Here is a 25,914-nt window from a genome sequence, read left to right on the forward strand (position 1 = left end):
CACACACACACACACTACAAAGAGGAGGTCAACCATCAGTACACACACACACACACACACACACACACACAAGAAAGAATAGTAGAGATTTTTTTTAACTACTACCATGAGAATCTTTGTTCGACAATCATTCGATTTACATAAAATCAAATCTGGAACCTGAAAAGAAAGAGATAATTATATGCAATTTTCCATGAAAGGTGGTTCCTAATACTAAATGGATTTACGTTTCTTTTTTCTTACCCAATTATCACCACCTGAAAAGAAAAAGAAAAGTCCCTTACATTAACATTCTTGTGTAACCACATTTATTTTTTGTGGATAAAGGAAGCATCCTCTTTTAAACTTTACTCTCAGCTAATGATGATGCTTTGGATAGACAGTACATTGTTAGAAACAAAAATTAATTAATTTACTCCTCCCAGTTTATGTGCTTATTTGGATCAGACTGTGTTCTTTTCAGACCAAATACTTAATTCTAAAAGTTTTGTGCTCTCTGACTACAAAATAGCAGAAGCATCAATGGGTTCTTGCCTTATTCTCCAGTGGTCTGACATTTTTTCCAGAACTGAAAAAATTAATGTAAATCAGAGAAAAAGAAAAAATTTACTATGTACTTTATGGAAATTTGAAGTGCAAAAGAAGCAACAATGAGAACAACCTGAGAAAGGTGAGTTGGCTGTTATTACCACTTTAAAAGGAAAGTTTTAAACATATTAGAATTCAATGTATGTATCTATATATCTAATAATCTGACCTAGATCAGTCTATAAATTACATACATATACATATATGTATAATTTTAGGGGTTCTCTTCTTGCTCGTTGGATTTGGATTAAATATAAAATGTAACTATATATTATATATACAGTATATATATATATAAAATATATAGTTACAATTATATATATATTCTCTATATATAATATATAGTTAATATATATATAATATATAGTTACATACAATTATATATATATATAATTTATATATATATATATATTCCTTAAAAAACCAGCCTTATAAATAAGGTGTACATATAAAATAAGTTGTATATATAAGACACACACACACACACACACATATATATGTGTGCAGAGACAGAGCATTTGTGTGAGAGCAAGAATGCTAAGTTGACTTTATTAACAAGAGAGAAAAGATGTGGAGGAAGTGTAGAATTCTAGAAGATGTTATTAAAAGGATTTCTCACTACTTTTAAGCCAATGTAACTCACATATTATATACCATAATTTATATAAAAATTAAAATTATACCTGTCACCTTCATTTCAATGGTTTGAGTAAGAAATCTGCTCTTTACTTTTTGGATAAACATTATACTTACAAGGAATTACCTGAATTCAAATATGCACTATTACCTGTTAAGTTTTTATTCCTATCAAAATTGTAGTGTTTTAAATATGAAGACTAAACAGAAATTCTATAACAAAGGCAAGAGAGTAGCATTCATTTAAAACACTTAATCTGCTCATAGAAAAATTCATTAATTATGAAACTCCCTTTGCAAAGACTATGACAGCAAGAGAAATCCAACATGGCTGACTCCATCTTGCTTCTAGCCTCGTAGGCTGGCTGTCTTCACTCATTCCTGGGTATAGACCAAGCTAAACATGGAAGGAATTTAGTTCATTGCTTAACTTTGAAACAAGGATGATAATAGTCCCTCCCTAAACTCCTTGCTCAGGGATGAAAAAACTACCTTTATGAAACAAATGAAAGGCCAGGAGATTAAGATTATAGGAGGGGTCTGAATTCTGCTAAAATGCAGGCATAGTTTCTATAGTCCCTTACTGCTCAAGAGTCCTGTGCCGAGAGGTCTCAAAAGATTTTCTCAATTGCTCCTATAGATAACATCACCACTATAGAACCTAAGATTGCTCTTTGAGATGATTTTCAGATTTTTGCACTCTGGCAACAGACTGATTCCACTTGGACCATGACTCATGACTCATCCAGTCCCATGGCCCCCACCAAAAAGTGAACTCAGCACATGAAGACCATCTTCTACACCCCTGTGATTTCATTCCCAGCCAAGCAGGAGTGCCCATTTTCTAGCCCTCTGCCCACCAAATTATCCATAAAAACCTTAGCCTGTGAGTTCTCAGGGAGGCTAAGATGAGTAATAATCATCTTCCACATGGCAAGCTTTGCATTAATTAAATTATTTATTTACTGCAATACTACTGGCTTGCTGAATTGCTTTTGTCTATGTAATGAGCAGAAAAAACCCAACAGGTGATTATATTTACAATTTTTAAAAAATGGATTGAATAAAATATTGATTTTCCCATTCATAAAGAAGCAATGCAAAAGATAAGTTACATATATATATATATGTATATATATATATTTATTTATTTAAAAGATAAGTTATAAATATATATATATTTAAAGACATATATGTGTGTGTGTGTATGTGCGTGTGTGTATATACATATATATATGTATATACATATATATATATATATTTTTTTAAAGCTTTTTCTCATGATCAGGACCAGAAAAATCAGAGAAATGGTTTTGAACATTGTGCTTTTCTGTGGATAAACTAATTCCCAAAGACATTCCTTGCCATGGAGTCAGGCCCAGAGAGGGAAGGGGAAGAGAAATGAATTCTTCAGGCTCTGCTTCCCAGCCACCCTGACTGTGAAATGAACTTTCTTTTATAAGAAAAGCCTAAAGGAGTTCATCCTTCCAGCTACTCCATAGTCGAAGTCAGATTACTATAAGAGAGAAATTTTTCCCCTTTGCACTAGTCTCAAATACATAGATGTATACACACACATACATTCACATACACTTACAAACATATATATGCATATGTTTGTATATATAAAATTAGTTAAGACTAAAATTTGTAACATGCTTCAGTTTGCAAAGCAATTTCATCATATGTTCTTTCTTTTGATTATCATACAGGGTAAATTATTATCCCTAAACCTAAGGAGATGGTGAGGTAATGTAACTTGCCTCCTGTCACAGAACTATGATGATGGTTTCCCCATGTATATATGTATCAAATCATCATGTTGTATGCCTTGAATATATATTTTTATTCATCAATAAAATATTTCAAATTTAAAAAAAGGAAAAAAGATGATGCTAAGAGCACAGAAAAAATACATTTGTTTTAAACTTTAGTTTTTATATTATGTAATTATATATAAAAACACCACTTTGATTTTATTTAACAGATACCACAGATCTGTTAGCACTGGTTACTAAGCAGTTAGTTGAATGGGTTTTTAAACTTAGCACCAAGTTGGAAATTTCTTTTGGTCTGGGGATATTCTAAATCAAAACTTCTGAATTTACAGTAAATATAATAGAATCATCTTGAGCTCAAGCAAAAGACATTTATTTTCCTTCTTATCAGGTGGAAAGTACATTTGTACATTTTAATTTGATACATTTTAATGAAGCCAAATTTCACATACACTTAAAGGATAATATCTGCAAGGAGAGAGAAGATAGAGAATTTGGAGTCATCCAAAAGCTGAGGAAAAGTCTACACTGTAATTTCAATTTATCTATTAAGTTCATTTATTCAGAATAATTAGTTTCATTTTTCTATGCGACCATTTCCCTGAGGTGAAGCCCCAGCATGTCAGACCCTCTTAACAACAGAGAACAATGAATAATAAATGAGAGTGGTGGAGCACTTTAACTGAGTGCTATGTAAGTAATATTATTTTAAGAGGAAGAGGAATATTCATGTGGGAATTGAATCTGATTTCTTTTCAGCACCATGTGGAGATCCCCATGTTAGTGAAAAGAATGGCTTGATCTTTTTTTTAATGGATTAAGATTTTGGTTGCGGTCAAGACAGGCTCACACTGCAGCGAAAGCTCCAGAATATCACAACACACACAACACGGAAAAATAAAAAAATTTAAAAATAAGTAGCAAGCATATCTTCAAGGTAATGAAATTCCCTTCTTTATGACATAAAAGAGAAACTATCATTCATACAATATATACCGAGAAATTTTTGGCTAGAAAGGAGGAAAGTAATAAGTATTATCAATACATAAAGTCTTAAACCAAAAAATTAGATCAAGAAGCTGATATCTTAGCATGCTTATTTCAAGGCACCTTCTAGTTAATATAGGACTGATTCAAAACATCAAACTTTAGGAATAAAGAATCATTTTTTAAGGAGCTGTAATCCTTTGGAGGTCAAGGGCCATTTAAGAATTTGTGAATTAATTATTAATGTACATAACTGTTAAATTCTGTGCAATATTTCAAGGAATTTATAGCACCTAGTAAAATCTATTAGAGAACCCTTCAGAAATTGACATATATTTTCTAATGCTTGTGTACTATTTTCCAACCTTCCTCCCCAGAAAAAAATAGTGAAGAATGTCTCAAAAACTGCCTAGAGGATAGAGACAATGTAAGGGTGGAAAACTAAATAAGGTATACAGTGTTATCAGCAAATGCAGACTTGGCATATTAAATACTTAACAGTAGTGTTCCAAAACGCCATTGCCTGGAAGATGTTTGATGGTGTTACACAAAAAGTGCCAAGGTACTGCATAAGTGAAGAACCTGCTTTGATGTTAGACTAATTGCTACTAAAGGACTTTTAACCTTTTTTCTTTAAATACACACACATACACACAAATCAGTTGCCAGCAGAAACTTTTTTTTTTTTTATTCTGGAAAGTGAATAAAGACTCACACCACCCCCACTACCAAAGCACATAGATGTAGTGGGCTTAGGGTTCGGTAACAGAGCTATACTGTTGCACAGGTATTGCTGAAGTTAACAATTATACTAAAAAAAATTGTAGCAGGTATAAAGACCCTAAAGCTGGAAGAAGACATGTTACCATAGACAAGGTGTCATGAGAAAAGAATAAGCCATAAGAGGATGGACAAGAGCAACACCGTTACTGTTCTACTAACCGCACTACTGAAGAAATAGTACTACTGTACTTTCACTGAGATAATATATTGACTGATGCCAGAATCTGCTATATATCCTTCAGAACACATTAAATATTATATTTTATGCTATTTGTTTTAGAGGCTTAGAACATGTTGTATAGTTTTATTAAAAGAGCAGATATAGTAATTTTCAGAAAATTATTTTCTCATCATCATTTAAGTCCACCTAAAGAATCTTTCAGATTATTGCTATAGTTAGATTTATTTCTTTAAGTGATCCATCTAACTTATATATCCCACATTTTCCTAAATAATTTATTCATTAAAGTACATTTATTTAGGTCATTCTCTATATGTAAGACTTTACTTTTAAATCTTTTACAATATAAGCCTATGATGTCATAGCTTTATAGCATAAATATAGAATATCTAACAATAATTAACTAGAAAAAAATCAGAAGCAACATAAAAGGATAATTTTCAAACCACATATTATTCACCTCTACTTTTAAAAGCCTATTTTACAATTCCTATTGAATGATTCTTTCCAGATGTAGTAGCACAAAGAACACTGTTAGAGAAAGGGGAAAAAAGTGAGAAAATGGAAATAGGGGATAACTTGAGGGAAATATGGAAAAGCAAAATAGCATAAAGCACCATTCTAGCTAATGCTTTTACTTTACATTTTATCAAATATACTAATCTGTTGTTTCTCTATTCATGAGTTTTTGTAAAAGTAGCATCATTATTTGGATCTGATCCATTTGAAACATCAAGAGAGTCTATGCCCATGTTTTTTAGAATTGTTGAATTCTTTCTAAATCTTCTACAAGTAAAATAAGGCACTTGTGATTTCTAACAGAATGTAATAGGTCAGGCTAAAAATTTAAACATTCATAGTAATTTAGTGTTAGAATATCGTTGGTTTTGTTTTTACTTTTATACAACTCTATTTTGATAGAGAGTTGTTTTCTTCCAGTCTAACAACACGTTTTACTACTTAAATAATAGGATGTTATCAGATTCTCTCTTAGGGAAATATATTTTGAAATAAAAAAGGTAATCTTCATTCACTTACCCATATCTCAAACATGCTAGAGTTGTGAACATATTTGCCAATCACAATATTTCATATTCCGTGATAAGTTAGTTCAAGGTTTGGTACATGAACTCAATAAGAGTCACCTCAGGACATTTTGATCAGAGCTTTTAGTGAGATGCTCTTTTGATTAAGCTATTTTGGGTTTAGTTTCTATTGCTTACAACCCAAAGACTTTAATAATACATTAGTGTAATGTTCCCTCTATGTAAATTTAATATTTTTTCTGTGGTAAATAGCAAACTGATGACAAGTTAAGAGACTGTTTTTAATCATGCATAAATTCTAATATAGTGTATTTTTATTTCCCCAAGAGTTGGCATATATTAGCAATACAGATCATTTGGAATTAGAGCATGGTCTATGTTTACAGAATTTGTGTCTTATTTCATGAGATTCAGCACTTTGAGTCATAACCAAGAAATAAAAAGAATACAAAATCTTTACCTGCATGTGTGTGAAAATGAGACATAAAATGAGTGGTGATGGATGGCTGACACTGTTTCAATCTGAGAAGATGAATAATCATAACTACCTGAAAGCTCTATATACAAGTTCTAAGATGATTTCTGTAAATCTATAAAATTGATCATGTTTGTTATATTTTTGAATAATAGTGAAGCTCTAAAAACTCAAATTAGGTTAAAAATACATGTAGAATAATTACAATTCATAACAAAACAATAGAAATGAACAAAATATACTACTCTAAATTCTACAAATTAATAACGGTAAAGCAATTTGTGAACATACACTATCAAGAATGACCAAAAATGAGAGAAATTTTTCAACTCTCAGGAATTAAAAACATAAACTATACATTGGCTTGGGTTTCTAACCAAAATACAGTTCATACTTTATCGACAGATTCAAAGAATTTTTCATTTTTTATTTTGTAAGGAGCAGTCAAATGCTGACAGCTTGAGCAACTAACTGAATGAATGAGCTTCCTCAGGAAGAAATTATGGACAACTGCCAAATTCTCAAAATTGATGCTTTAGAAATCAATGAGCATATGTCAATTTGATGAAAACATTCTTTCTGAACACGAGATCTGCCTCTGTGACTCAATGATATTTTTAAACACATAGTAGACTTTTACAGATTGAAGGAGAAAAAAACATTGCTGCAATTTCTAGAACATGGCACTAGATTTTGGAATTTCTCCATTTTATTAAAACCAGATAAATGGTTAATGACAAACATAATAAGGATAGTATTATCAAAATAAAAAAAAATACCTTCAAAAACTATAGTACCGTTAATACTTGTAATCTCATTCAGTCTAATATGCTTGTGAGTAAGCTTCAAAATAAGTGTGAACGCTATTTTACCCCAATGAACAAAGAAGTCTTACAGTGCCTTTTGCATTAACCCTTTTAGAAAATAACAAATTACTCTGATGCTCTGTCCTAGGTGAAGATTGGACAAATATGACTGCATATAACCAAAAGGAAATTTTCTGCTCAGAACTCAATCAAAATACAACAGTTCCACCTTAAAATTTGGGTTTAAGAAGTATTACCCAGAGATGGCTTCAATAGAAGCCCAAACCCCAGCATTATGCAATCTACCATTGCATAATCTACCATTTGCTACAAACATGTACATGTACCCCTCAATCTAAAAGAGTACAAATAAATAAATAACAGAAGAAATTAAGAGAGAAAAACTGAAGTGTTATCCAGGAAAGATTGGCTTCTAAAACAAAATAAAATAATTTACATAAAGAAATGTAAAGGGAGTAGATACTTTTAAGTCTTTTCTGTTCTTAAAGTATTCAGGCCAGGTGCAGTGGCTCATGTCTGTAATCCCAGCACTTTGGGAGGCTAAGGCAAGTAGATTACTTGAGGTCACGAGTTTAGGACAAGCCTGGGCAACATGATGACACATCTTCTCTACTAAAAATATAAAAATTAGTCAGGCATGGTGGCACATGCCTGTATTCCTAGGTACTCGGGAGGCTGAGGCAGAAAAATTGCGCGAAATCAGGAGGCAGAGGTTGCAGTGAGCCGAGATCCTGCCACTACACTCCAGCCTGTGCAACAGAGTAAGACTCTGTCTCAAACAAAAAATAAAATAAATAAAATAATATAATCAAACAGGATCATTAAATTTGGGAATCCCAAAAGCCTAAACCAGTTGTTCTCAACCCCAGCTGCATGTTAGAATCACCTAGAGAACTTTATAGTATTGTAGATTCCTTAGTCTTACCACCACACACATCCTGAGATTCTGCTACAGGTGGTGTAGTCTGGGATTCAGGCATCTGTAAATTTTTTTTTTAAGTTCCCAGGTAATTTTAATGTGTAGCCATGACTAAGAAACACTGGTCAAGACAGATATATAGTAACTAGGTATTTATTGCACAAATGAACAAGTGAATAAATCAATCAAAATAGAGCTGTAATTTATCTTTGCTTAGAACTGTTCTCTTTCTAGCTCCTTTGCTCCTAAAGATATGTCACTTCACACAATTCGACTTAAATTTGAATCTATTGCTTCCTAATAGTCCACGATTATGCAGCATCTTTTAACCTTGCAAGATAGTATGTTTTTAAATCATTCATCCACCCACCTTGATTTGGACTATCTTATGTATGCCAATGTGAGACACTTGAAACACTAATACCATGAATATATCTCTACTTCGCAACAGACAAAGTATTGAAACTCCTATCTTCTACGTGCTTGAAAAATAATGACTTTTCTCTAAAGATATTATAATCAGGTAACTTCAATTTAAGAAATGTTGAGTCTATTTTGTGGAGAAGAGGTGTTCTAAAAGAAAGAAAATTATCACTGTTTTAAAATCATTAAATCCTTGAATACAGTGACTGCAGTTTATATGTACATAGCAGATATTCAAAAAATATTTGCTGAAGTTAGGAATAAAGGAACCAAATCTTTCAAATGGAAAATTGCTAGGTCTAATATAGATTTTAATATATATATATAGGAATTAAAATATGCAAAAATTTTTTCCACTCAAAAATGTACTATGTATATGCATTAATTTACTAATTTACATAAAATTTGTATGTAATATTTCAGAAGAAAAATGATGTTAAATAGAACTGAGAGCAGCAAGAAATTCATTATTGCGCTACAATATTGTCTTGGTGCTTTTTTTCTCCCTCTCTTAGATGGATAACAAGTCACCAACATGATCTCATAGTTGATGTTGTCTTGTATATTGCAAGTCACCAAAATATGCCCTGATCAGCTACCTCCATCCATCTTACCTTTCCACTGAAAATGTGGGATAATGTTTTTGTCTTTCCTGTCAACCGAAAGTACAATAGCTGCCCAATGTTATGAAACATGTTCACCCTCTTAGAACCACAGTCATTTCAAAAATGTTAAAAGATCACACAATATATCTGGTTTCAAATGAGAGCCAGGTTAATCTGTTACTATAGTAACTAAATCCCCAAAATAAATACACGTAAGTGCATAGTCTCTCTCTCTCTCTCTCTCTCTCTCTCTCTCTCTCTCTCTCTCTCTCTGTGTGTGTGTGTGTGTGTGTGTGTGTGTGTGTATAGAATACCGATATGGTTTGTCTGTGTCCCCACCCAAATCTCATCTTCAATGTAAGCCCTATAATCCCCACATGTCTAGGGAGAGATGTGGTGGGAGGTGATTGGATCATGGGGGCAGTTTCCCCATGCTATGCTTGTGACAGTGAGTGAATTCTCATGAGATCTAATGGTTTTATAAGTGCCTCTTATCCTTTCCATACTCACTCTGTCTCTCACCTGCTACCATGTAAGATGTGCCTTTGTTACTCTTTCTCCTTCCGCCAGGTTTATAAGTTTCCTGAGGCCTCAACAGCCATTTGGAACTGTGAGTCAATTAAACGACTTTTCTTTATAAATTACCAAAGCGTGGGAAGTTCTTTTATAGCAGTGTGAAAACCGACTAATATTATATAAATATCTTCCATTTAGTTTTAAATTTTTGAGAAACAGAAGAATTATATAAACTAGAACAATGGTTCTTAGTAATGAAATGAAACACAGACTGTAGATGCAACTATATGATGCACTTGTGGGCTTATTTACTTACCTTCATTTGTAAACCCTCTACTTTATGAAGGAAATTCTTCAGATATAACAAGGAAAAAAGGAAATATTTAAATTTCAAAAGTAAAACATTAAGTCTCCCTAGAAATCTCAAATAATAAACATGTCTTCAGTGATACCTCGATGTGCAAATACCCTAGAGTACATTCCTATTTTATAGATATGATATTAGCTCTATTAAAAAAAATTCATGTTAATAACCAAAAAAATCAGGTCTTTTCTATTTTAAACTATTTGAAGATGTATGTGTATATGCATGTGCACATGTGTGCATTCAAAGCTTTTGTTATCTGTGACAGTTAATATTAGGTGTAAACTTGATTGTATTGAGGGATGCCTAAATGACTGGAAAAGTTTTGTTTCTGGGTGTGTCTGTGAGGGTGTTGGCAGAAGAGAATAACATTTGAGTTGGTGAACAGGGAGAGAAAGATCCGTCTTCAATGCGGGTGAGTACTGTCCAATTTGCTACCAGTGTGCCTAGAACAAAGCAGGCAGAGAAGGTGGAATAAGTTTGGTTGCTGAGTCTTCTGGCTCCGTTTTCTTCCTCCTGTGCTGGAAGCTTGCTTTTGCTCCTCCTGCCTTTGGACATCAGACTCCAGATTCTCCAACCTCTGGATTCCGGGGTTTGCACCAGCAGCTGCCCAGGGGCTCTTTGCATAGTAGTACCTCACTGTGGTATTAATTTGCATTTCCCTAATGACTAATGTTCTTGAATATCTTTCATGAACTTATTTGACTCTTCTTTGGTAAAGAGTCTCTCCAAATCTTTTGCCCCTTTTTAGTTTCTCTTTTTTATTATTTAGTTTTAAAGTGCTTTATATATATATATATATTTTAGGTACTAACCCTTTATCAGACGCTACGTGATTTGAAAATATGTTCTCCAGTCTTCTTGATCTTCTCAATCTCTTAAAAGTCAGTGTCTTTTGCAGAGAAAAAGTTTTAATTTGATACAGAGAAATTTATCCACTTTTTTCCTCATAAGTATCTTGCCTTGGGAATATCTAAAAACACATTGACTAACCCAATGTCATAAAAATGTTCTCTTATATTTTATCTACATGTTTTATAATTTTACATTTAGGCATATCATCCATTTAAACTAATTCTATATAAGGCATGAGATATGTGTTGAGATTTATATTTTTGTATATGTATTTCTAGATGCACTGGTATCATTTTTTGAAAACATAATTTTTTTTCATTGTCTTTCCGTTTTTGTATAATAGCAGTCAATCTCATTTGTATAGGTCTATTTTGGTACTCTATTCTCTTCCATTTATTTATTTGTCCATTCTTCTGCCAATACCACTGTTTTGAGTGCTGTAAATTTAGCATAAGTCTTAAAATTAGATAGAGTAGATTCCCAAACTGCGTGATTTTTCAAAAAAATTTTATCTCAACTAGTTCCTTTCCCTGTCCAAATAAAGAAATGTTATATCAGCTTTTTAACATCTAATTCTTGCTATCATTTTGATTGGAATTGCTTTCAACACAGATCAACTTGGGAAAACAATACATCTGAACAATACTGAGTCTTTCAGTCCAAAAATAGGATGTACATCCTTATTTGACGGCACATGAGAAGGAATGTGAGTTGGTATTAAGGACCTAAGAGAAGCCCCCAGTTGACTACTGGCAAAGAAATGGGAACCTTAGGCCAAAAATCACAAGAAAGTAAATTTGACCAATGACATGAATGCGCTTGAAAGTGGATTCTTTCATACAGCCTGCAGAGGAGGGACTAACCCAGACTATACCTTAATTTTGGCCTTCTAAGACTATCTCAGCAGAGAACCCAGAATGTCAGAATTCTCACCTGTGAAATTGTTATGTAATGAATTTGTCTTGTTTTTAGTCACTAAGTTTGCTGTTATTTGCTAAACTACCACGAAAAGCTAATACAATACCTTCGTATAATCTCTTCTTTTTGAGTGTAAGTCAGACCTACAGACTTACTTCTAATGAATACAACACATTGAAAGGGATGGATATCAATTCCATAATTAGGTTATAAATGAGCTTTCACCCTGCTGATAATCTCTCACTATTTCCTGCTCCACTTGTGTTGTAATGAAGCAAGCTGCCATGGTAGAGAGGCCAATTTGTGAAGGAACTGAGGACAGCATTTGGTTAAAAGCCTGTAAGTAATCGAGAACCTGACAGTAACACCCCATGAATAACTGAATATAAGAACTATGTGAGCTTCCCCAACTGAGCCTTCACATGAGACTCCAATCTTGATGTTATTTCTTGATGGTAGAATAACAAACGTGTGTAGTCTTAAACCACTAAATTTTGGAATAATTTATTATAAAGCAGTAGATATCTGATAGATATTTTATTTTAACTTATCTATAACCATTTTGTGAGTGTGTGTGTATGTGTGTGTTAAATATAACTTGGTGATTGCTCTAGGAATTACAATATACATGCATAACTTATTATAGTCTATTAAAATTAATATTTACAATTTCAAGTAAATGGTAAAAACCTTATAACCATATGTCCTGTTAACCTCTCTCCCTTTATGTTGTCGTTTCCTACGAGGTAGTAGGCAGTATAATGCCCCTTCCCCACACACAAAAAGATATTCACATCCTGAATCTTGAAACCTATTAATAAGTAAACTTACAAGGTAAAAGCGTCTTTGTGAGTGTGATTAAAGTTAAGAAATACTGTGGTTTGAATGCATATGTCCCTCCAAAATTTATATGTTAGAACTTCAATCTCAAGAAGATAGTACTAAGAGGTAGGGTTTTTGAGAGGTGACTAGACTATGAGGGCTCCACCTTCACCAGTGGGATTATATATATATTTGTTTTTATATAGGAGACCTTCAAAAGCTACCTTGGACATTTATCTCTTTTTCCATGTGAGGACAAGCATTTGTCCCTTTTTGCTTTTCTGTTCTTCTACCATGTGAGGACACATCATTTGTCTTCTCTGGAGGATGTAGCAACAAGGTGCTGTCTTGGAAGCAGAGAACAACCCTTTCGCAGACAATAAATCTATCAGTACCTTGATCTTGAATTTCCAAGCCTCCAGAAATGTGAGATATATACTTATATTATTTATAATTACCTAGTCTGGGGCATTTTGTTATAGCAACCCAAACAGACTAAAACAAGGACCTGAATCTTATCCTAGATTGTTTGGGTGGGCTCAGTCTCATCACATGCATCATTAAAAGTTGAGACCCTTTCCTGGTTGCAGTCAAAGAGATGTAATGAAAAAAAAAAAGAGGAAGATTTGAAGTGTTAGAGAGACCTGACTCACTGTTGCTGACTTTGAAGATGGCAGAAAGGGACCATGATCCAAAGAATGCAGGCATACTCTAGAAGCTGGGAACAGCTCTCAGCGGACATCAAAAAGGGAAATAGGGACTTCAGTCTTACAATCATAATAAGCTGAATTCTGTTAACACCCTGAGAGAACAAGAAAATAGTTTTATACAGCCTCCAAGAAAGAATACACCCAAAACCATGGTTGCGGCCTAGTAGACTTACGTCACACTTCTGATGTACAGAACTGTAAGATAATAAATCTATATTGCTTAAGTTGGTAAAGTTGTAGGAATTTTATGGCAACAATAAAAAACCAATATAAATGAATCATATATATGTGTGTGTGTCTCTATGTACGTTTATATATACACACACACAAACGCACAGGCACACACACACACACACACACACAATTGTAAACTCCATTATACAATATTATGTTTTCACTGTCAAGCATTATACATAGTTTAAGAAACTAAAGAGAATAGAAATAGTGATTATAGACACCCATACATTCATTATTTCTATTGTTCATCTTTCATTCTTAAATTTTTAGATTTTTATCATTTTTCTTAGACCAAAAGATCTTCAGCTTTTTTTTTTTTTTAAGAGAAGATCTGCTGTCGATGAATTCCCTTAGTTCTCTTTCATTTAATAATGTCTTTATTTCACCTTGATTCTTGGAAGATGTTTTTACTGGTTATAGAAATCTGCATTGACAAATATCTGTATTTATCATGTTAAAAAATATTGTTTCACTCTCTTGTGGTCTCAGTGACATAATTTTTTATTTATCTTTAGTTTGTTTTCATCAGTTGATTTTTATGTATATAGAATTTTATTTTTTGCTTATACTTTTGGAGTTCATTGAGCTTCTTGATTCTGTAAATTTTTTATGTTCTTTATTTAATTTATTTTAAACTAGTGTGTCTTTTTTTTTTGGTACCAGTCTCTTTCCTCTCTCCTCTATCTTCAATGACATCAATTTTAGACCTGTTAATATTGTTCCACAAATCTCCAAGACTCAGTTTATTCCTACACTATTTTTTTCTTTCCTATACAATTTGAATAATTTATATTGACCTAAGTTCAAATTCAAAATATACACTTTCTCATATACACTGAGAACCTCTAACATTTTTTTTTGTTTTCACATCTTCTTAAGTCTAAAATTGTCATATGATTACTTTTTGTAGCTATTATCTCTTTGCTGAGAAAGTTTACCTTTCCATTCATTTCAAGAGTGCTTCCCCTTATTCATGTACTAAAATGTTGACTGATCCTAATTCCAACCTTAAGGTCATCTTGGGGTTGGCATATGATAATTATCTTTTCTCTTAAGAGAATTAAAGCTTTTCTGGTCCTTTGTATGTCAAATAATTCTGGAACATTTTACATATAGTGGGACTATGAGTACTGTAAAAAGAAAACCTCTAGAGAATATTGTTTGTTTTTTGTGTTAGCATGCAATCAAACCAGTTAGGTTCAAATTACAATTCCAAATTCACTGCCTTCTGTGAGTTGTGGTTCCAATATAGTTTAGCTTTTGTAAGCTAGTTTGCAAGACTACTTCCAATGTATACCACCTAGGGACAAGTCTGGGACCTGGGCAGTAGTGTACACCATGTTTCAATTATCTAAGTGTTTCTATAGTGCTTTGTTTCAGTTGCACAGTGTAACCCAGGGATCAGCCTAAGACTTCATGCATAAATTCTAAAAATTCCATTCTCTCTTCTCTATAGTTTTCCTCATACTTTCTGGTTTCTAGGGGCTCCTTTCCTAGACCCTGTCTACAAACTCATTATATTGTCTACACTTCCAATGACTAGATCATTCTCTGGACAAAGTAGTAAGTAAAAAGAGAATAAAAATAATGGTACCCACTCGACATTCTTTAGAACATGTATCTTTCTTTTCCAAATTCATCTGGTGAGAGAGGACTTTCTCTCCTAATTTTAAGTACCTATCCAGCTGCTGTTACCCTGCCGACACAGGAGTGCACCTTCATAAATGGATAAATGGGGCTTGCCTCAGAGCAGAGCTAGAAGAGTAAAAAAGGAAAGAAGAATTATGGTAATTTTCCCCTACATGCACATTTTCTATCTCAGAGAAGCCCATTTCCCAGTCCACTACTATGAAAGAGGATTTTTCTTGGAGCTTTCTTTGTCAATGCACAGAGTGAAATTACATGGTTTGGGGCACCTGAAATCTAAACCCAGTGAAACGGGAAAGAAAAACAAAACAAACCAGGAAATTTGTTGGTGGCTTATGCCTATAATCCCAGTACTTTGGGAGGCTGCAGGGGGAAGATTACTTGATGTGAGGAGTTCCAAACCAGCCTGAGTAACATAGCAAAACTTGTGTCTCAACAAAACAAAACAAATCCAGGAAACTTACCACTATATTGCTCATTTTTCAGATTTTGATTTCTCTAGTAAATCTTTCTGGTATTATTTACTTTTCAGAGTCATCAGATAGTTGCCTTGTGTAATCTGTCCAGAAATTTTAGTTGTTTTCAGTAGGAGAAATAGGGTAGAGTTAGTCTACTCCTTCTTAACTGAAACTAGAGATTGCTATTTTAAGATGGCATTCACATTGCCTACATTCCTTCATCTCTTTCACTTCTCTAAGGTTTCAACTATCAACTTCTTGCTTTGTGGCTTATTTTCTTAGTAATAAATCATATTTTATCATATGACTCCCTAGTACATATCACAGTGTTATTTCCATATTTAATGATGACTATCTCTTAAAAAGAAGTGATCCATTTTTTCTTTCCAAACCTGTTTGTGACAAGCTAGGCTACCAAAATTATACAATTCCTTTACAATAGAACTTCTGAAGCCTTTAATATGTCAATGTGGATTCTAAATTTCTAGAAGGGGAATACAGTTAATACAATTTCCAAACATATGTAACCTCTAAATATTTTTCCTATGAAACTAAAGTTCTTTAGAACACAATTCGTGCAATAGTCTAACTACTAACTACACATATCTTACAGAATTTGTTATTCACCCCAACTTATCTTCCTTCTGATCTTGTTAGATGCTATTCTACGACCACTGTAGGGTGTACCTTTTGTAAATTTAAAGAATTATTCCAGATCTTTGCTAAAATAACTCTGCTTTTACCAACATTAAACATATGCTGCCACCTAACATTGCCAAATATTCTGAAGACAATTCCCAGAAAGAATGTAGAGAATGGCTTAACTTTAAACATAGCCTATGAATGTTGTAGCTAATTCAGTTAGAGATAGGCACATTTAGTAGGCTTTATAAAAATAGCCTTAAAATTAAAGGTGCAAAGATTGGAGAATAATAGCACTGTTTTTATCTTTTGAATAAGATAGTAACGAAAAGATTTGGTGACTGATGAATACCAAAGTAATAAATAAGAAAATACTTGATCCAAATGAGAAACTCAATAAGAAAGTAATAAAAATCACTATCATGTAAAAGAAACTCCATATGTGAAATATTATGCCACATGCTTATGGTACAAATCTATAGTTGCTTCCACACTATCTATTCTTTTTTTTTCTTGAGAATTCCTGATATAAGTTTGGTGATTTCTGCAATTCTGAGGATTAGCTTAATATAACAAGATATGACAATAATTACATTACATATGCCTAGATAGCAAGATTATTTAAGGGGTGGCCATGAGATTCAAGATGAAATTTAATGTTAGGCTCTCTCCTGAGAATGTTTGAACAAAAGTAACCACTTTGCTCTAGAACATATATTATACAGATGTGAAACAGTGGAACAAATATACTATTTTCTTCTATGAGTGAATAAAGCCAATACACAAAGGAAGCCAGAATTTAGAAAAATAATTGCAAAGAAATACAGCCAATCTTTGATGTTACCTTTTGATTTTATTCAGTACAAGAAATTGCATTCATTATGTGTTGTGGAGTAACAAATTGTACTAAAATTTATTGGCTTAAAACAATAATAAGCATTTATTCTCTCTTATGTTTTCAGTAAGTCCAAATTCAGACTGCACACCATGGGATAGCTTATCTGATTCATAATTAAGGGCCTTAGCTGAAACACTCAAAGGCTTGAAGGCTGTGAGCTGGAGTCATTTGAAGTTTATTCACATGTGAATTTGGAAACTGATGCTGGCTGACAGCTGGGGAACTAGCTGGGATCATTGGTTGAAACACCTACACATGGCTCCTCCATGTTGAATAGACTTTGTCTCACCATGGTATTTAGGTTCCAAAAGAAAGGCAGACATCACAGCTTACCCCTTGTCAGCTTGACATCCATACACATATAGTTAAGCCATACTTAATTGCTAAATAGAGACAATAGCAAAGTCATATTTTCACTTTACATGATAGAACTTGTCCTGTGTACAAATGAAAACACACTAAGCTGAGCACAGTGTCTCACGCCTATAATACCAGCACTTTGGGAGGCTGAGGCAGGTGGATTGCTTGAGCCCAGGAGTTTGAGGCCAGCCTGGATAACATGGCAAAACCTCAACTCTACAAAAAATACAAATATATATATAGAGAGAGCTGGGCATGGTAGCACATGCCTGAAGTCCCAGCTACTTGGGGAGGTGTGGGGAGAATAACCTGAGCCCAGGAGGTCAAGGCTACAGTTAACTGTGATTGTGCCACTGCACTCCAGCCTGAGCAACAGAGTGAGACACTGTCTAGAAAAAAAAAAAAGCTAACAAACTAACCCTCAGAAGAGGATGCAAAGTCCTTCGGTATCTTTCATTCTTTTCTTGATACCCTGTAATTTAAATAGTATGATATAAATTTAAAAATATTTAAGTACTATGATTTAAAGCTAATGCATCTCATGTTGCATGATAAGAGAATAAGAGAAAATAGAAAACATATGTTTGCTTATGAACACACATATACATATTCATAACAAAACAAAGTACTCATAAAAATTATAGTCTTTATTTCTGCAATTGGTCATATGGTCACAGCATTTTTATAATTACTTTTTACTATCCATTTCATTTCCCCTTTATCCGCAGACAGCACCTCTATTAGTCATGGTTCTTTGCCTGGTGGGGTAAACCAAACAGTTATTCCTGCCACTTCTGGGCCAATTGTAACCTTGCCTGAATTTTGTTGTAGTTTTTGCTAGATTTAGTCACAGCGAATACTACTACTAAAGAAATGCTAAGGGATCTTCTGTATTTTACATACTCATTCTTTCCCGCATTGCATAGTAGCTGCCAATTCTTCCTTGATAAGCAGGATCAATTTCGTCAGCTAGTACAGTAATTCCCTTCTTTGCCTATTGATTCAGAGGCATGAGGAACCCAAAGTGGCCACACAGCCATCTTAACTTCCAGTTTAAGGAATCATTATTTTGTCTCCCAGTAGAAACAGTCTTCACTTTGAAACTAAGTCCTTCAGGATGATAGAGAATAAAGTCTCAGAAATAAGATGTAAAAATCTTGCTAGGGTATCCCTAACTCTGAGTGGTGCCACTGCCATTTTCACACCTTTATTCCCGGACACATAAATCCTGGCTGTGGGAGAAACAACCCTATATGGTGAATGCTGATTTTGAGTGTAGACAGTACCCATTTTGAAAATGTTTTAAGATTGAAAATTGGGATGTTTAATAACTATTCTAGGGTTACTTAACTAATAAATGGGAGAGAAAATATTTGAAGTCAAGCTCTCTAACATGAAGATATCTTCCATAATAACTCAATGTTGTGTATTGAGTTTGAGAGTTTTTTTTTTTTTTAATTGCATTTTAGGTTTTGGGATACATGTGAAGAACATGCAAGATTGTTGCATAGGTACACACATGGCAGTGCAATTTGCTGCCTTCCTCCCTATCACCTATATCTGGCATTTCTCCCCATGCTATCACTCGCCAACTCACCACCACCCGCTGTCCCTCCCCTATTTCCCCCCAACAGACCCCAGTGTGTGACGCTCCCCTCCCTGTAAAAAAGGCTTTCAGCATTGTGGCTACATCCAGATTTGACTCTGATTAGTTTATGAACTGCTTTTAGGTTTTAGAAAGTTTTCTATTTACTTCCTCAGGTTCATTCTTCACCCTTCTTTACCCAACTCTGTGTCTATACTCTGGACGCTGGTTTTATAGGTTGCATCAAACAGGCTCCTTTGCTTTCTGGTTTCTGGTTAAGTATGGCCAGAAGGAGATGCAAAGGTGGAAGAAAAGATAAGTCATGTTATTTAGTTTTCTGTTCTGTCATTGATGCTGTGCAATGTGTGCATGGCTATTTTCTTTGGACAGTTCCATCGTCTGTGAACTTAGACAATGTCTTATCTTTCACTGTGGCATTCCACACAATGTCACCTCTGGGAAAGCAACTTATGGTAAAAAAGTTGTGACAATTGGCACACACTCATATTACCATGTGCCTTAGCAATAATAAACAACTGGCTTAAAAGAATAGTGAAATGCTCATTTGAAGGCTCATTAGATATACATCTGGGAAACGATCCTGGGAGTCTTCTGAGGTTTTTACCCCATTAAGATATTTATATCTACTCAAAAGAAAATAGTTATATCAAAAACATAGCTGCAATCATATGTTTCCCTCCATCCCTCCCTTCCTTCCTTTCTCCCTCCTTCCCTCCCTCCCTCCTTCTTTCTTTCTTTCCTTCTTTCTTTGTTTCTTTCTCTCTCTCTCTTACTTTCTTTCTTTCTCTTTCTTTCCTTCTCTTGTCTGACTAGCTCTGCAAAAGATGAAAAGTGGACATAGGTGGTATTATCACTCTGTCAGGGTCTAGAGAGTTATCTGCCCCTCTGAAGATATCATGATTTCAAAGACCAGCAAGCAAAGTTAAAATATTGCAATTTTAAATGAAAAAAGTTAACGCAACTGTTAATCTAAAACAATGAAGTTCTAAAATAAATTAAATTGATAACATGTATAACTGGATAAGTTTTTTAAATTACTAAGAATGCAAAGCTAATAAAGAAAAAAAAATTCAGAGAAAACTAATTCCAGGACTGTAGCTTAATGTTCTAAGAAAAAGCCATGTAGAGCATCCACGCTGTGATGCAATGCACCATGTGGGACCACCCATGCCATCACCTAGTCTACAGCTGCTAATAGAATAGTGTCAGCATAGAGGACACAAAGGAGAAGAAAAAAAAGTTTCTCTTTGAAATATGCCATCTGAAATAATATATCTTCTTTCTGAACACAGGAGTGCCTTTAATGTAGTGAGTCTCCAGCTTTGTATTACCTACCACCAAAAGCTAAAACAGCAAGAGAAATCTGAGGAGTTGCCCTCACTGCAAGGAATCATGAATTTCTGTGCATCTAATGCTATAGAAGAATGAATTTAGCATGGACCCCATGGCAAGCATTTCTGAGATAACTCAAGGAATATACAGCTACAATAAACACTCCTCTTTCTGATAACAAGAATGAAAATTGAACTTATAATTTATTTAGTTTTAAAAAAAAAACAATAGAGCAGAAGCTGAAACTTTTTGAAAGCTTTCATTAATTAAGATACGGTGAATGGGAATCCCTCTATATGAGTTCTTTTAAAAAGTGTCAACAGTGGACAATGCATGGAACCAGATATATTCATAAATTTTATTTTAAAGTAATGATTTTTACAATAATAACATGTTATCAGTTATCAGTATAAATCCTACCTAAAGAAAATATACCCAGGAGTCATACATTTAACTCCTCAAGTTTATGTCATGTTGCATAAGCGTTATAAGTTGTGAGTTATCAAAGTGAATATGTAAAATTTACCACTTGCCAATTTTCACTTCTCTTGTTTAGAGCAGACTCAGGCATGTATACTATGGAAGATGATCCATGGAAAAAGTTGTTGTTCTAACTTTTCTTCCTCTCTCTCTACCTTCTCTTGCAATATTTTCTTTCTAGCAAAATGTACCAAAACAGGCCACCAACAGCAGCTTTTAATGAAAGAGAGCCTGACCAAAAAGAAAAGCGTAGGAATTTCAGAATTAAGGTTTGGCAGTCCTTTCTCTTCCTTTGATGATGGAATAAGATTTGGTCTTACTAATACTATGCTTTAATGTAGAAGAAATATGGTAAGAGAATCAGATCTAGAGAATCAGATCTAGTCATCTCTTACTATTAGATGTGGATTTTCTCTTTTTCCTATTCCGGTTTTTCAATAAAAACAAAAAACTGATGAACACTTAAGAAAATTTTTTGAAATAAATACATGCTAGTTACAAATATACATATTCCAGATCTATTGAATGGAAATAAAGATTTCTAGAATTAAGATGCCCTGTTTGGTTTATTTTTATAATTTTTATAGAATGAATTCTTTACTCCACTATTTTTCTAGTTGTTCTTATATTCCACCATATACTAATGTGATACTCATAAAAAGGACAATTTTTACATGGTATTCAGATTGATCATGAATAACTTGCAGGCATCTTCCTCAAATAACAGGCAATATCAAGAAGCTTAAAGAGGGTAACTGATTTGCCTAGGATCACACAGCTAATAAGAAATTACCCTCAGTGTTCTTCACTGTTGTTTTGATATGAGTAGAGTCCAATAGTTTACCAAGATTCAAATATCAAATCAATGTCAGTGACTAGAATACAAATTACTTGAGACCACTCTTAATAATCAAAGACCATTATTTTTGTAAACTCTGAAAAGAACCACGGATAACTACAAATAGAGTGTGTATATTTTATGTGGCCCAGGGTTTAATTTAACAACAAAAAAAGACTTTTAAATAGTTTGAAGATGTCATATCTTAATGAGCTGATGGGATGTGCTTAGACAAATACCAATGTATAAGGAAAAATCTGGACTATAATTGAAAAGTTTCCTTGTTTTTCCCTCATACTGCTTCACACTTACACTACAATGAAGTAACTTTGTTTTAACTGAATACTTAAACTCCTCAACAAATAAGTTTAATTTTTTTGATTAAATTTTAATTGTGCATACCATAGAATTCTATAAGTTTTAGATAATTTCTCATGTTCCTTATGTATACCATCTGTGTGTCAGGTATTGTGCTGGAGACTGGCATATTGCACAATACTTAAACTATGATGGTACTGCTGTATTATTTGACCTGCTCTAGGCCACTTTGAATGAATTTATCAGAATTCTGTGACAAGAAAATGAAAAGAACAAATCATAGTTGACAGCAGTAAAACATGCCTGAGCTTTGATTGATTACACTCACAGTCATATACAAGAGAGGTTTTCCTTCAATCTTCACTATGAGAACATTATTTAAAAATATACACAATGCAGGGATGGTCAGTTCTAGACTGCTGCCAAAATATAATGAAACATAGGTAATTACCTATGTTTTCCAGGTATTGGCCAACCATCCTTACTCATCCTTTTCTTCCAGGGCAAGCATGACATTTATGTCCACCTTTTGGTGTTTGGCAATATTCTTTGTAGTTATATGTGTTCTTCAAAAGGTCTGAATTAATGTTTCATGGAACAAATCTTGCATGAACTACATAGGTCCAGAGATTTAGATTTCTTAAGATTCTCTCCTCCTCAATTATACTCCTTCATTTTCTTCCCAGTACTCTCTAGTTTAGTGCTTACAAACCTTAGCGTACATCAAAATCCTAAGGAAAGTTTGTTAAAATACATATTTTGAAGCATTTCTCAAAAATTTTGAGTCATTAGGTCAGAGACGAGAATCAAGAACCTGCATTTCCTACAAGTAATACTGACGCTGCCAAGCTACTAGACAAAGGTTGATTAGCACTACTGTAGTGGCTTGCTACAGAAGGTGTGCTCTGCAGACCAACAGCATCACCATCAGCTCGAAGTTTGTTAGAAATGCAGAATTTTGGCTCAACCATAGATCTACAAAATGCTTTCCTCAGGCAGTCAGTGGGCAAAACTATACACCCATAGGATATAATGTTATTGCTAGTGGAGAGAAAGCACAGACCCTTTAATCCTCTATGACCTGTGCTCAGTTTACTTGCCTATGGGTTAACCTGTGCTTGCTTGTGGCAGTTTGCATATGTAGCCACAATACTTGCAGCCACTGCCATAAAGGGGTGGACTTTATATCCTTATTTTTTTGAATCTGGACAGACCATGTCATGTGCTTTGATCCACAGAATGCACTGAAATTGGCACTAGGAAAATATAAAACAAGGCTTTAAGAAACCTATCAGCTTCTTCTCTTGATGTTCTAGGGGCTTCTGCCACTAGCACCATATGAAAAAGCTTATGCTAGCAAGCAGGATGATGAGGGACATGTGACTCATTGTTGCCCTAATCAACAATCTGACAACCCCAGAAGAAAAGCTGCCTGTTTGACTGGCAGCTGACTACAGTTACAAGAGTGAATCTAGTCAAGGTCAGCAGAAGAACTGCACAGCAGAACCCAGACAATAATAGCCATGCCACAAAATTGTGAGCTAAATATATGGTTGTTGGTTTTAGTCACTAAGATTTGAGGTGGTTTGTATGTAGAAAAAGATACTGATAATTACTTCCCCTTAATAATTTCCTTTGACATCTATGAAGACTAATAAAAAGAGAATTATGATAGAGCAGGCTCTGAGGCTTCTCCTGTTATTAACTGCTTGGCTCTATTCTTCTTCACTAGGTGAAAAATAATCACTGAGAATAGATCAAAAACCAAATTGTAATTCTTTTAGCAAATAAAACAAGCAAATAGCAATCCAAAAAATAGAAAAACACCTGTCTTACTTTTATATCTCATATAGGGGGCCGGGTGCAGTGGCTCACACCTGTAATTCCTACATTTTGGGTAGGGACAGATAACCTGAGGTCAGGAGTTTGAGACCAGCCTGACCAGGTGGGCAGATAACCTGAGGTCAGGAGTTTGAGACCAGCCTGACCAACACGGAAAACCCCATCTCAGTTAAAAATACGAAATTAGCCATGCGTGAAGGCACATGTCTGTAATCCCAGCTACTTGGAAGGTTGAGGCAGGAGAATTGCTTGAACTCAGGAGGAGGAGGTTGCTGTGAGCTGAGATTGTGCCATTGTACTCTAGCCTGGGGAACAAGAGCGAAACTCCGTCTCAAATAAATAAATAAGTTAAATGACATATAGGAAAAATATTGAATGTTGAATGTGTTCTTGAAGAATATAAAAGAATTCATTTGGGAAATTCAAGTCAACTATCGAGAAGGAGCCTCAGGAGTGGCTGTTATAGGCACTCACAACCTCTATTTCCTTGGATATTTATGGCACCAAGTGCTTGTATGCGTTTAAGGATATATTCAGATTGATTTGACGAAGTTTTAGCCTCATGGTCTGGACATATTTCTCTTATAATACAAAGTATAAAAAGATGACAAATTTTCTCAAATAAATTCCTTGTATTAGCAAAATTGCTACCAAGATTATTTTAAAATTGTCTTCAATTAGAAAAGCTAACATTTGAGTGCATTTAGTAATACAAGCAGTTGGAAATAACCAAGAAAAAAATTGCTAAAAAATAATAAAATGGGAAATTTCTTTAAATAAATTTTGCAAAAAATCTGAAGCTACTAAAATTAAATCAGGGTAAAACTTGCACAAAAAGACACAAATCAATGTATAAAATTAAGGCCTGTAAACAGACGCTATTTTACATGAGAATTGAGCACTTGATGAAGGACAAATCAGTACATTCTATCATATATTATGAAGCTACATTTATCTAATAATGTAATATTGACACTTTAGTAGAAAGAAGAATGGAAAATAATATTGTGCATTATAAGACAAAATTTACAATATGATAAATAAAGCTGGCATCCCATAAAGGTGAAAAACAGATAACTTGATCACTAAGGAGTGCTTGGTTAAATGTGTGAAAAAAATTAAGTTATACTCTATCATGCCTTATACATAAAATATATTCAGATGATCCAAGTTCAAATTTTAATTAAAAAGTTAATTATCTATAAGAAAAAAACTAGAAGAATTCTTCTTTTATTATTGATTGAAAATGACATTCTAATGTATGACAATGAAACTAGAAGCCAGGAAAGAAAAAACTGATATAAAAAGCTACAATAATAAACAAAACATTTGCTTGGCAAAATAGTGTAAATAAAATTAAAAGAAGGGTAATTCTTGAAAAATTTAAAAAAAATCCCACAAGAAATAAAAACGGTCTTAACTATATGTAAAGATGTTAAAATCTCATTCATAGTAAAATAAATGCAAAACAAAACAAGATATTTATTTTGTTTTGACAGATGAAGATCAAAGCTTTTGTTACTCGGGATAAACAATAACATGGGAAAGTAAACCAGTATTCCCTTACAGGGGGCAATTTGAAAGTATCAATCAAAATTACAATCCATACAACATTTTACTCAGCATTTCAACTTCTTAACAGTATTCCTACAGCTATAATTGCATGTAAGCAAAATTACATATTTAGAAGGTTTATAATTAAAGACTTATTTGTAATGATAAAGGAATCTACTTAGAATATATGTTTGTCAATAAAGGATTGGATACATAAGTTAGGATGTTATGAAGCTACTATGATAAATCAGACAGTTCAGATGAAACTG

The sequence above is a fragment of the Cebus imitator genome, unplaced genomic scaffold, assembly GCF_001604975.1.
Source record: "Cebus imitator isolate Cc_AM_T3 unplaced genomic scaffold, Cebus_imitator-1.0 Scaffold67, whole genome shotgun sequence".
Classification (NCBI taxonomy): Eukaryota; Metazoa; Chordata; class Mammalia; order Primates; family Cebidae; genus Cebus; species Cebus imitator.